The 13,649-nt window shown below is 39.9% G+C and overlaps 1 pseudogene; it reads right to left on the bottom strand.

Moving 5' to 3' along the window:
* Positions 1 to 211: 211 nt before the first annotated feature.
* On the bottom strand, positions 212 to 1,620 carry LOC147800041 (histamine H1 receptor-like; annotated as a pseudogene).
* Between the last annotated feature and the right edge of the window lie 12,029 nt (positions 1,621 to 13,649).

The following is a 13,649-nucleotide window of genomic DNA, read 5'->3' as shown; positions in this document are numbered from 1 at the left end:
ATAACAGATCGTGTCAAATGCCATTTGCCTCTTTAAAAGCTCCTACTGGAACATGTAGCATTGAGATCAGCTCTAGGAACATGTGACGAAAGATCTTACCAGTCCCTCACTGTTTCTAATGGTATTTGGCTGGGAGACACCAAACTTGAAGTCTTAATAATGTGAACTGCCACGAGCTGTCTTGAAATTCCTCTCTGACTACTCCAAGAAGCTAAGCCAAGCATCTCAGAATCAAACTGTGATAAGAATCAGACAGTAAACTACGTAGTGCCTGGCAAAGATCCCTTTTTCTCAGGTAGTAGATTACAACATTCAGCCAGCTATTTGACACTAGCAGAGTATGCGTGGCTAGGAAAAAGTAGAGCCATTCCTCAACATCCTGTACATGTTGGAATATAGCAAACCCTATCACTGTAGGCATCCAGGTGATGATTAGAGTCCCTGTTATGATGATGATGGTGGTGGTTGATCTGGTGTTTATTCTCCGCCCACCTTGGCCATTAGCGATGTGGTTGTCAGCAGCGATTCGTTGGACTTGATTGTGGGCCATAGTAATAGTCAGGTATGTCCTCCAGTCTTTGGTTTGTTCAAGGCAAAAGGCATCAGGACCAACCTGTATAGTAATCAAAGACTTGTGGGTCCCATGCAATACAATGCAAGATATGATTGTTGCAACCCACATGCAACACACTGTTACCTTTGATTTGAACTCCGTCATCATGGAAACGTACCGTAGAGGATGGGATATAACGATCTATAGTCAAAAGAAGCAGTGACCAAATACTTAGTCCATTAAATATGTATTCAGCCACGCCCTGCACCGTACACATAAAATCCCCCAGCAACCAAGATCCATGAAACAGTTCCACTAGTCTAAGGATCCAGCGTATACCATCGCAAAGATCAGCCAGGGTGAGTGAAGTCATGAAGATTTTGGTGGTTGGCTGGATGCTGGTGACACGCCGTAAGGTGAAAAGCAGCAGTGGATTCAGTGAGACACTCAGACATGCTGTCAGTGTTGCCAAAACCATGAGAACAATCCACAGTGTTGTTGATTTCACTCCATCCTTCACCTCGTCTGCTGTTGAGTTTGATATGATACTGATTCCTTCATCAGGTGAGCTTGTAGTTTCCATCATGGCCTCCAGTGACAATATTAATTGATCCCGTTACTGGTAGGTTAACGAAATGTTGCCTTGATCAGTAAAACGATACAAGCACCTTGCACGCTACAGAGAGGTTTGTGTTCATGAATGTCAGCTTCTTTGCAAGTGATTTTTTAGCGTGTTTTGAAGGAGAACTTTCACCAAAAATTTAGCAGAAGTCTCATGCTCTGTTACAGTGGTTGTTTGCTCTCATCAAAGTGTGATATCTACCATTTGTCCTCTAATCACTGTAGTTTTGCTTCCAGCCCCATACTGTGCCCACAATGGCATCAGCGTTTGCTTCTTGACTCGTGTCTTCACGCAGTGATCTTTCAGGGGTTTGGTCTTTTGTGCAGGTTGAGACAGAATTCTAGATTAGCACATAACGCACGGAGTGATTTTATTTCTAGGGTAGTTTTGTGATTGAGAGGCCTTTTTATCGATGAAGAGTCAAGTACAAAGTATCAAGTGGCCAGCCGTACCGTCTGGCCAGCCATACCGTCTGCCATTAATTCTTGCTAGTGCCCCCCCCCGTTTACTTTGTGTAGCTGAAGCCGTCCTGACACACTTTCTTCCGCAAATAAACTCGGTCGACAAACTAAGTCATTCATCCTTGTCAGTTTTCCTCATTTTAGGTAACTCACCATTGACATTATGAAAGGCAACAGGCTGGTGAAGAGCTCTATTTTATCTGTCCCATTTATTAGTGAGCCAAAAGTTGTCAATTTGTGGAAGAATAGTGTCGTGACACACAGGGTGCTACATTTTACACACAGTGACCTATACTTGTGTCTGATTGCTTAAAAAAAAAAAGCTCTCACCACAGAGACATTTATAGCATGTGGAATGACATTCAGATTAAAGTATGTACTGGTACGTACTTTCAGATGTGAGCTTATCCAGAAAATGGACCTTTGCCGACCTTTAATTAAATTAAAGCCTTTTTAACTGCACCCTCCCAGATTTGTCCAAGCTACGATTAAAAAATCAATATTTTACATCGATTACACAAATGCCAAAACAAAAATTCCCACCCCATTGCCGATAAAAATACGTCCCAAATAAGTTCGCTTGGCTATTCTCGCATCACAGGAGTCCAACTAATTGCCCAACACTGAATTATACATATTGCTGCAAAAAGATCTAGCGTACCAGCCAATGAGATTGTGTGTTTTCATGACATACATTTGGCAAGACACAGCTATCCAATCGCAATATTCCTTCATGACATCATGCTTCTTCAGCGACCATTTCGCACGGGGGCGGCTGCGCCACAGTGGGCAAGTGAACACAGACTATCGATCAATCGTGTCATGCAGTTAGTGTCAAAAATCAAAAAGACGGACGAAAAATTAAACAAAAATGTCTCTCCGTGACACATTTTGTGTTGGAAAGACTACTTACATGGATGGGGGCTTTAGGCCTACATATGCATGCAGGTTAGTTACTGTGAGCTTTGTCGTCGTCCATGGAGATTGAAAGTGCTTTCACATGTATTTGTTTTTTTAAATTTCACATGCACATTAAACAAAACAAAAGAATATTTTAAAAATCTTACTCATTCCAATGAGGTAGGCCTAGTACATGTACTTCTTCCTGGAAAATACTTTCTCATAACAGCAACAGCATACTCAACTGACGATGCAAACTGAAAGACAAACTTTACCATTATCGGCATCTTCTGTAGTTTTTCTGCCATGGGCCCATCGTATTTTATTTACATTGCACTGATAGCAATGACGGTGATAACCGGTTTCATTTTGCCAGGGCCAGAGTGCCGAATCATTTGCCACTTCGCTCAAATTCACATGGTGTGTTTGGGAAAACTTTACAACAATTTGGGCCTCAACTGAGTCAGGAATCTGCATCCACTGGTAACTGCAGCTGATAAACTTACTACAACTCAAACGTTTAAAAGCTACAAGCTTTCCAAATGCATCCACGTAAACATGCACACAACAAAAATTCGGCTGCGTTCCAGATGAAACCTCATCTTCTACGGTCGCCACCATCTTGGTTAACGTATTATTTTACGAAGACATGAAAGATGATAATCAGTGAGGAATTTCATTGGTTGATACTAGATGATGTAATCCTTATTTGTTCACTCTCCGGATCGTAAAACCGTTGCCAAATTTAACATGTTCTTGACAAAGTGTGCAGGTTTTGTGAAAGGCAACATACCAAATTGGATTTTTGTAATATTTTGCATATTATCTGACAAATATTGTGTGGTCCTAAAGAGGGGATCACAGTTTGTAACATTTTGAGCGATCATCCTACGGTCTAAATACGTCGATGAGTACAAGTGGAAAAGTGTTTCAGCGACTCTAAAACTTGTGTTTTTTGAGGGGGAGGGTATGACTCCTTGTTGGTTGCTGCTGTGTTTTTATTGTCTTATCTGTGTAACCTTCTTTGACACTTTATAATGTATTAAATGATTTAAATGCAATTTAGTTTCATTTGTTCGTCTCAATGCACACATTGATAAGCACATCCACATGTTCAAGTAGGTACATGTGGATGTGCATGTAGATTTTGGGTAAATAAATACATGTACATGTACTTCTACGGTGTTTAGTGTCCGTTCTCTCTGCTACATACATGTATATCTTCTACCACTTTGAAAACTTTTAGAATATGTGTATGTGTGGACACTGATTTCAAATTTGAGACATCATGTCCTGCTATCTCAAACTACACAAGAATTGTTGATCTTTTAATGTGGAAGTATGATAGTTCCAGTCACATTTACCATGTCTTGTCTTTCTGTTGGTTCTTTTCACAGATACTGGAGTCTACTGCTTGTGATCCAGCTTCTATAAGCTCACCATCATCATACACCACACACCTCTCCTTGTCACCATGCTGCCTGCTTGGATGTCAAGGAATTCCTGCTGCATCATCACAAGTTTCTGGGTCTCCTTGCCCTTGAAGGATGGCATCATACCCCTGGCATTGGGTTGGCATTGCTTGGTGTCTACATTCAGCGTCTATACCAGCTGGTACAAGTCTTGTGGGACAAGGTTAATTGAGAAGCCAATTCAACTGGAGAGCAACTGGATTGGATGGTTGGCACGGATGCTTGAATTCACAGTTAGCAGGTACGTGTAAAATGCATGGCAAATTGTATTCAGATATTAAAATGAGTCTGCATCTGCAAAACGTTCATAAACAAGCATTGCAGAATGTAATTATGAAGATTTTAATCAAGTCTTGTGAAACATAGTTGTACTTCGGAATGTCAGTAAATGTGCTGCAGATCTCCAGCGTGGCCGGTCTCAGAACAAATCTACTTTTGATGTTAGATATGAAATGTGACCATGTGGGACTTGAAGCTGTTCCAAAGAAGGACGTACTTGTACATGTATTTTCTGACAGTTGCCAGGCAGTATAAGAGTGAGGCTTAGTTGGCCTGATAAACTGAAGTGTTCAATCTCTTTCCTTACATCTTGCCTGCAGATTCCCTGTCAAGGAAGACAGCTGCCCCCATATCATCAAACCAACCCACAAAGTCTCATGGAAGTCAACACTGGAAAATCTACTGGACATTGCAATACCAAGTCCAAGCTACTATGGTTGATATCATGGATCAGACATCATGAGAGACGACGTACATGTACAAGTCATTTGCTGACCACGGACTGCATCCAGGTTCCCAGTTCACTCAGTTAGTGGAACATATCCTCCAATGGAAGACAGCCCTGGTGAAATGACATCTCTAATGGAACTCATAGGAGACAGTCAGTGAAACAGCATGGAACAGCATTATGCCAGAAGGACCGATGAACCCATCTATTAAGTTTGCCGTTGATTCCCTGTGGTTGGACTGGTCAGCCATATCTGAAGCCCTGTGCTCTGTCCAAGGGCTTGTCATAGTGTTACTTCAACACTGCCAATTTGACTTCTCATTGTAACTGTCATCACTCCTGGTACAAGACTGTATGAAGGAAGCCTGTGACTTGGGATAATTGGAAATTAGTGACATGAAATGGCTTTTGACATTGAGCAATGTACATGTACACCAATTCCAAGCAGGAAGGATCAGTGTACCACTGTTGACTTGAGGCTGACTCAGGATGCTGTGATAAGATGCCAGGAACCAAAGAAAGCCTCTGGGTTGGATGATTGGAGACTGCTGACATGAAATGGCTTTTGACATTGAGCAGTGTACATGTACACCAGTTCCAAGCAGGAAGGATCAGATTGCCACTGTTGACTTGAGGCTGACGCAAGATGCTGTGATAAGATGCCAGGAACCAATTACATCAGACATCTACAATTCTACATGTACATTGATTGCAATCCTCAGAGCAGGTCACTGGAACTGACTTCACACAGTGACATTTTCTGGATCCTTCCTACTCTGTCCTCTCAGTGCCACATCTTGGGATCCAAACTTGAGGTTATTTGAGGACTTGTGGACAACCTCAGTGCATGAACAATGCAGTGTTATGGACACTTCTAAAATGAAGGACTCTGGAACTATTTTTATTATTCAAGGCACAGAATGTGTGCTGAAAAAATGTGCAATCGCAGAGCATTTAACCAGCCCCCTAGAAATGTCTGATCTCAAGAAAATTGAAGTTTGATAATCACTTGAAAGTAAAAATTAAGATGCTTTTGAAAATCTTCATCATTTAAAAGAGCGCTAAGTAATTTATAGAATAACTGATAAGCAACTTTTAAACGAAAAAAACTAATTAACTTGTGAAGTGCTCGTGTGGTGTAGTTGACTACTTACTGCGGCAAGGAAGTATTAAGCTAAGAGACAAATCTTCCCAATTTGTATTTTGATACTGCTCCTTGAAAGTACTCAGAATTCTTGTGGGGGCTGGTTACCCGAAGGGTATTTATTACTTGAGTACATTTGCCTGGTAGTATGCCTGTTGGAGACTGGGTGCTAGATTGGTAAACAACACTTCGTTATCAATGGTCAACAGTCACCACAGTGTACAAAATATCGAGAGAAAAGCTCTTCATACTTTGTGTCAAACTCCGTAGCTGTTGGTTTGGAGTTGGACATGGCCTGTGTGCTTATTTATTTTCAAGTAAATGCCCTGATGATTCTATGCCGTACTTATCAATACTGCAGTGTATTTCTGGTTTCTGTTGGATTTATTTGATGCACCTATGAAGCATTTCTGAGTCTCCACAAAAACTCACTCAAACCTTATCATTTGAAGATGTCCAAATTCCTCAAACACTCAGTGTTTACCAATCTCATGCCCAGCATCTTGAGTATAATCAGCACTGGCACACATCCAAATCAAGTCGTTTTATATTTTTGGTTTGAATTTAAGAATGCACAGTTTTCATGAATATAACGAGCAAAATTAGACCTTGAGAAGATAGATTATTCCTTCCCAATCTGTATACTACTGCAGGGCTTGTTAATTGAGCTTGAAAAAGGATTTATACTAAATGGTCTTTTCAGTCAGATCCATGGGTCTTTTCAGAGCTGTACTTCTTTTTTATATTTGGTCAATTGAAACTGCTGTGTCCACAAACTAAAGTCAATTTATATTCTCCAACGACCACAAACTCCAATCACATCCAATTCTGGTTTATCTCGATGTGTAGTAATGACCAATTTGCTACAGTCACATACTCTAAAAAAAGAAAAAAGGAAACAAAAGTAGATATAATTTAGAAAGAATTAAAATTTATATTGCAGTCCAACTTGTTGAAGTCAAAATTGCAGGAAGATTATGGTTTATCAATTTGATCAGGTTTTATCTCTGTCCTAATTTAATACTCAAACAGAATTTTGATGGAAAGCATTTAACTGTATTTAAGTTTGTCTTGATGGTGATATTTATCTCAATTTTATCAAGTTTATGTTTCCAAAATGAATTTTTGTGTGTGCCAAGTGCTGATTATACATTCTGAAGCCACAGTTAACCTTGAATTATGTATATCCTTGACCAACAGGCAAACTCAAATCTCTCGAAGCACCCTAGCGCATACAAGTCCCCCCTGGTGTGGGCTGCGTGTTCCCCGTCCACAGGCACCGACAGGTTCCGGTGAGTTGCCTTGCTGCATAACTTGTGATCAGTTTGTTCAAGATGTGTTACAACTCTCTGATCATTAAATGCTGGGGTTGGCAGCAACATGGTAAGGATCCTGTCAACTTTGACAATCGGTTTATCTTTTCTGCCAAGCAGATGTATGTATCCATGACTCTAAACATTGCAAATCAAAGGAACTGTTTTTTGCACCTACTCAAAATTGCTCCATCGATAATTCAGAAATTCCAGTTGATCATGGTTTGGATCCAGCAAAGTGAAATTTTTACAAATGGTCACTTTTGTCCAATTTTTCTCGGACATTTTCATGTTCGATGATTCCAAGGCAGTTTTCTTAGTCTCCTGTTGTGGGTGTCTTCCATGGTATAACTCGACAATCTTCTGCCTTTTGTTGTGCCTACTCAGTCCACAGTCAGTTCTTTCAAAAAAGAATAATAAAATAAAGCAGTGAATTTTTAGATAAGCCAGAACGTATATGCAAAGGTCAATAAGTGATAAATTGCACCTGAGCTTTAATGAAAACTTGAAATGGAAGAATAACATAACAAGGAATAATTTCTTTGCTTCGTTGCTTTTCAGCATTTTTGGCATTTTACTCAGTTTTGATTTTGAAGCAACTACAAGAAGAAACCTTCAGTTCCACCTTTTCCTAAAGGTTTTTAGAAACAAAAAGTATTTCAAATCTCTCAAAGTTGAAATTCGAAAAAATAAATTTAATGGCAGTCAGTTGACTAATTTTGCATTGTTGAAGTGCTTGTAGCATGGCAAGAAGAAACAAGAAATGAAAGCCAAACTCCTTAACAAGTTCTGTGGAGAAGTCCCTGGTGTGTCAAGGGGGAGAACCATGCTGTTAGATTGCTGGGTGGACGATGCATCCAGGCCATTCACTCCAGGCAAAAAAAAAAGGAGACACACACCGGTCCAGAATTTGTCCTAAGAAAGAAGGAATATTAATGTTTTGGAAAACTACTGTACAAGTACACAAGCTATGAGCTACAGCATGCAATGTGTTGACCAGAGAACCACAGAAATGCAAGTCTGTACACAAGCTATGAACTACAACATGCAATGTGTTGACCAGAGAACCCAAGATATGCAAGTCTGTCATCTGAGGTTTATCTCGCTCAAATGAATTGGCAATTTTCAGAGTTTCATTTGTGTACCACAGAAGTCCATCCTTGCTGAATGACATCCAAGCTAGCAAGGGTAGAAATAAACTGGATTGATTCCAGAATGAAAAAGCTCTCTCAGAATGAACCCATTTCATTAGGAAATTGTAACATCTCTCTCACCCGACTCCCCCCTAAAAATGAGGAGGGGAACTATTCCAACAAAGAAAGAAATGGAAGCAGGATAAATTGGAAATGAGTGTGTTCCCCTCAATGAGAGGAGTGAATGGCCTGGGAAATTGGGTAGCAAATCTGCCTCTCAGTATCCTAAACAGAAACTGTGGCATCGACACGGGGAGCCAGTCCCGGCTACAAGGTCCATGGTAAGTTTAATTGAAGTTTGTAGAATTAATTCATGCACTGTGTAGACATCCTCATGTGTTGCTTGATAAACCCAAGGTACATCTCATGGCTAGGAGTGGTACACTGGCTGCATAGACAAACACAGTATTGCACAGATAGTCTTCAGTCTACGGCAATACCAGTACACTTGATCAAGGCATTGACCTGTTAAAAAATACTTATGATAACAATCAGAGAACTTAGTAGAAAAGATTGCAGATACTGTAAACAAAGTTCCCTTTTATGAAGTAATAAATGTATTGGAGAGAGGCTTGTATGGATAGGCTGAAAAAGCTCATCTGCCGGTAGCAAAGATGGCCAAAATGGCTTGGTTGATGAAGCATCTTGACACTTCAGCTTTGTGTCAGGGACTAGGGATTGCTAGTTCCAGACTTGCCTGCAAGCATCTAGCAGGCACAATCTTCACAGACACCCACTGAAGGTTGGGTAGAGAGAGGCAAAAGTTCACTTTGTTTGACTGTTGTTACAACAAACGGCACTTGTTTGCTGTAGTCATTCGATGCCTGCTTTGACCAAGTACAGTCAACTTGTGCTGATCTACACAGCATGTACATGTACCTCACGTGTGGATGGTTTTACAAACAGTGGCATTGTACTGTACAATATGGCAGTAAAACGTTCATCCTGTCAGTGAGTGACAGGAATTACATAAAACTCCAGAGTCTTGTCCATGGAGATCATGTCACCAGAATTGATAATGTGAGGAAGTTTGTCATCTGGAGTTGACTTCCCATTGGATTATTTTTATACTTGCACCTTCGCCAGCAGAATTTCTCCTCGCATCAGCTTTCAGTACCTGCAGATTATCAGCTAAATGTTGTCAACTTACTCCCAGGCACAAAAGGATTCATTCATCTGACTTGCCTGGCTCTTTATGCAGATATTTTCCTCTGAATTGGAGGAATAGTCAGTGCCTTGATCAAGTGTACCATTATTACCCTAATATCCACAAGTTACCTGGACAAAATTTATTCCCTCTTGCACGTACAATGAAATTTAAACTACTTTCCCAGCTGAACTGTCTAAAAGACCAGATCGTGAATACTTCCTAACTGAAAGAAATTCTTGTTTTAAAAGTGTACTTCTAGTATTCTGATCCAGCTTTAAACCTCTGAAGGCAGTTGGTCTTGCTTTGCTGTTGATGGTGACTGCCTACCTCTGTAGCATATCCAAATGGAACAAACTTGCCCTCACGACCACCATCACCACCACCAAAAAGTCACTCAAATCTGAAATTTAAGTCAGTGGATTGGTGGCTTGTCTAAGAATGGACTCTAATGTTTGGTACTTTCAGCAAAGGCTAAAATTCATTTTTGTGTGTTAAAAAAAGAAAGAATTCTAGGACCAGGGCCAAGTCCACATCAACATCTGAATGTTGATGCAAATGTGGCATGTGAACCATAGATATGACAAAGTCTTTGCTCCTTACTCGTGTCCTGAAAGAGAAATATTTTCAAATAGCCAGTTGAAACTCTTGGTGTATTCATGATGAGTCAACTGTTTAACTCCGCTGCCAGGAATTCCAAACTCAAATACCCAGTTGAAACTCTTGGTGTATTCACAATGAGTCAACTGTTTAACTCCGCTGCCAGGAATTCCAAACTCTAATAAGTATTGGAATATAGAGGTCAAGATTTCACTCAGTTTGAAGTATTCACACCGCGAAACGACACATTTAGAGAAACAAGATACAGGTATGCATGAAATTACTGAAACTTGCTTGAATATTATCATGCTTGACAAGGATACTGTTTAAGCAGTAAGATGGTGACATTTTATATCAGCAAATTTTTGCTCCTGATATTAAAGAAAATATCTATATGCACCATGTTTGTACATGTATTGACTTCCATATTTCCCCCACTGAAAAACCAACTGAAACATAATAAAGCAAGAGGTATTGCCTTGGACTGAAGACTGTCATGCTCCATGCAGGTCACATTTGTCAATCTCAAAGATAACTTTCTATTTTTTTGAGAAGTGAAGTTTTGTCTCTTGAATTTGGAAACAAAGGTTAAAACCTAATGCAATCTTCCGTGGAGATATTTCTTCAGGTGTTCATGGTCACTGGTCTGGAACCGTACTGTAAGCCAGTAATTTAAGGTTGTCAGTTTATAATACGGTCAGCTCAAAATTTGTCTCAGTAGATCTAACTTAGGACATGCTGGATCTTGTTGAGGTCTTTTTTTCTTCTTTGAGAAATAGCGTATTTTGTTTGCAAAGAGACATGATACAAGATTAAGGTAAAAGTTAGCATTACTTTTGTTGGATTGGTTTTTTCTGCAAATGATATTGTGACTAAATGTTAGGAAATGTTCTAAGTAAAATTGCAGCGTGTCATACAACAAAAAATGCATTTTTTTCTTTACACAACACCGGCACTAGAAATGAAATCCAACATTGCAAGTGAAGTGAAATGCAAAGTGTGTCTTGCTTCCTGTGTGCACAATACATTACTTTTTAATACCCGTTTACATGTACATGTATGAGGCAGGAAAACTTCCAGTTGGAGTGATAAATGCACACTATAAGGAACTAGAATGGTAACAGATTAGACTGGTTGAAGCAGTAGAACTGGCTAGTTAGAGTGAGTACTGAAATAGGAATTGTCATCGATGCTGGTAATCAATTCGTAGTCTTGAGGAACTACTTGAGTAGCTTCATCAGATTAGACTGGTTGAAGTAGCTGAACTGGCTAGTTAGAGTGAGTACTGAAATAGGAATTGTCATCGATGCTGGCAAGCAATTCGTAGTCTTGAGGAACTACTTGAGTAGCTTCATCAGATTAGACTGGTTGAAGTAGCTGAACTGGCTAGTTAGAGTGAGTACTGAAACAGGAATTGTCATCGATGCTGGTAAGCAATTCATAGTCTTGAGGAACTACTTGAGTAGCTTCATCAGATTAGACTGGTTGAAGTAGATTAACTGGCTAGTTAGAGTGAGTACTGAAATAGGAATTGTCATCGATGCTGGTAAGCAATTCGTAGTCTTGAGGAACTACTTGAGTAGCTTCATTTCTCTGTGAGTTCAGTTTTGGTCATCATTTCTAAGAAAGAACAAACGTAGCACAGGCTACAGTGGTGGTCTGATCTGTCTGAATCTATGGCTTTTGGTCTATATACAATACATAGATTAAGTAAGTAGAAATAAAGTCAAAAGCACTGATTAATAGTGTTATTTTGTGAACTTGGACCAGGGCCCAGGAAAGTCCATTTAATACTTGGCCAAAAGTTCAGTCTCTTTGTTTTCTTAGTGTATGGCCAAACAATTTTGGTGAACTTGCTGATGAAAGTCTTTTCCTCAACCCTTCCCCCACACGTCACATGGAACGTGAAATTTAATGCATGTGCCACACTGACTCAAGTGCCAGGATGGTCTCAGAATTGATGTTTTTTGTATGACTAAAGCATTTGCCCAAAAGCAGAGATGTGTAAGCAGATTTTGCAATAGGCCGTATTGGCGGGGACCCAATTTCAGTCAGATTCCCCAACGTAGCGTAATCATTTGGGATTTTTAAATTCCAAGAACCAGAATCTATTCTACGATTTTATTCCGACCCTCAAAATCACTTGCCAGCATCTGTTTAAAGGTTTCAAATGTAAACAATACATTCAGGAATACTGACTTAAAATGGGTTCCCCGTGAATATGGTCTATTCAAAAGACGCTGTAAACAGTTTGGCTTACAGTTTTCCAACCACTTTACCGCACATTTTGAGGTGACAAAAGACTGATCTTATTTTGAGGAGCTATAGATATAAAAATGATCTTAACATTCAGCAAAGTTAATGCAGCAGTCAGTATGTCTGCAAGGCAGTGATGATGGCAGCCATTGAGGGAAACATTGCTATATATACTAATACTTTCTTGCGTATGACTTATGATGGGGAGTTTTTCCCTCGGAATATGTACAAATGCATCATGCTACAGTGAGAGAGTTGTGCCTCAGCACAAAGACCACTGACAGTAGAAGTCCGCTATCATTACTTCACAATTTGAAATTCCATGAACGTAGACGTCCAGAGTCCTTTGGTCTTTGGTAATGGCTAGGAGCTATGTACAACACAGTGCACCACCAAGTCCATATCTGAGGAAGAATCCATTCCTAAATTTCATGCGATATTCCACAGTTACGCTGTTCATTACTGTTTACTGGTGTCACACATGCTACATGTAACTCTCAGCTTTGCGCATGAAAACACATCAAACATTTCCCAAACCTTGTTTTATCAGGAATAAAAAACAATTGAAAACAAAGGATTGGGATGAACAAATTTCCTCGTTATAAGCAGTATCTTGCGTTAACAGTGCTCGTATTAGTGAGGTTTGACTGTATTGTGCTGCATTTTTTTTCTTCAGTACTGTAACCCGTTGGAGGTACCCAGTAGTCTGAATCATTCTTGACACAACGAAAGGTTGACATCTTCAGTTAGCAAGGTCGCCAAAACATGAAATCAACATTCCATTTAAATGGCAAACTAATAGAGAGTGTATTGTACTCTTGGTGAAATCATGGGCCATTTTGGAAAGCCAATTTAATTCAGGCATGAAGCCAGTAAGTTTACATGCGATATTTAAAGTGGATTTTCCTGGGCCCTGTTTAGGTTAGCATGTGAGCATGTGCAATATCTGTGTTTATGTAGACCAGTGTACACCAAACTGCCATGAGATTGTAAGGGTTTACGAGAGCAACACATGAGGATGTAATTGTAAAGTGCATGAATTAATGAAAACTTCAATTAAATTTAGCATGGAGTACGGGACAGGCTAACCCCATGTCATTGGATGCCATAGTTTCTACAGATACCGACAGGCAGATTGCTACCACATCGTCCACGAAGTTACTGAGCAGTATGGCTTCTCAGAAGGTACGGCACACCAGGGCATAACAGACAGAATGTACTGCTTGGACTGTTTGAAGACAAAATTACGATGTCTGTGGTT

Source organism: Acanthaster planci, linkage group LG02 (assembly GCF_054643075.1).
Source record: "Acanthaster planci isolate LZ-2023a linkage group LG02, COTS_SCS, whole genome shotgun sequence".
Classification (NCBI taxonomy): Eukaryota; Metazoa; Echinodermata; class Asteroidea; order Valvatida; family Acanthasteridae; genus Acanthaster; species Acanthaster planci.
This window is presented reverse-complemented; position numbering and strand designations above follow the sequence as displayed.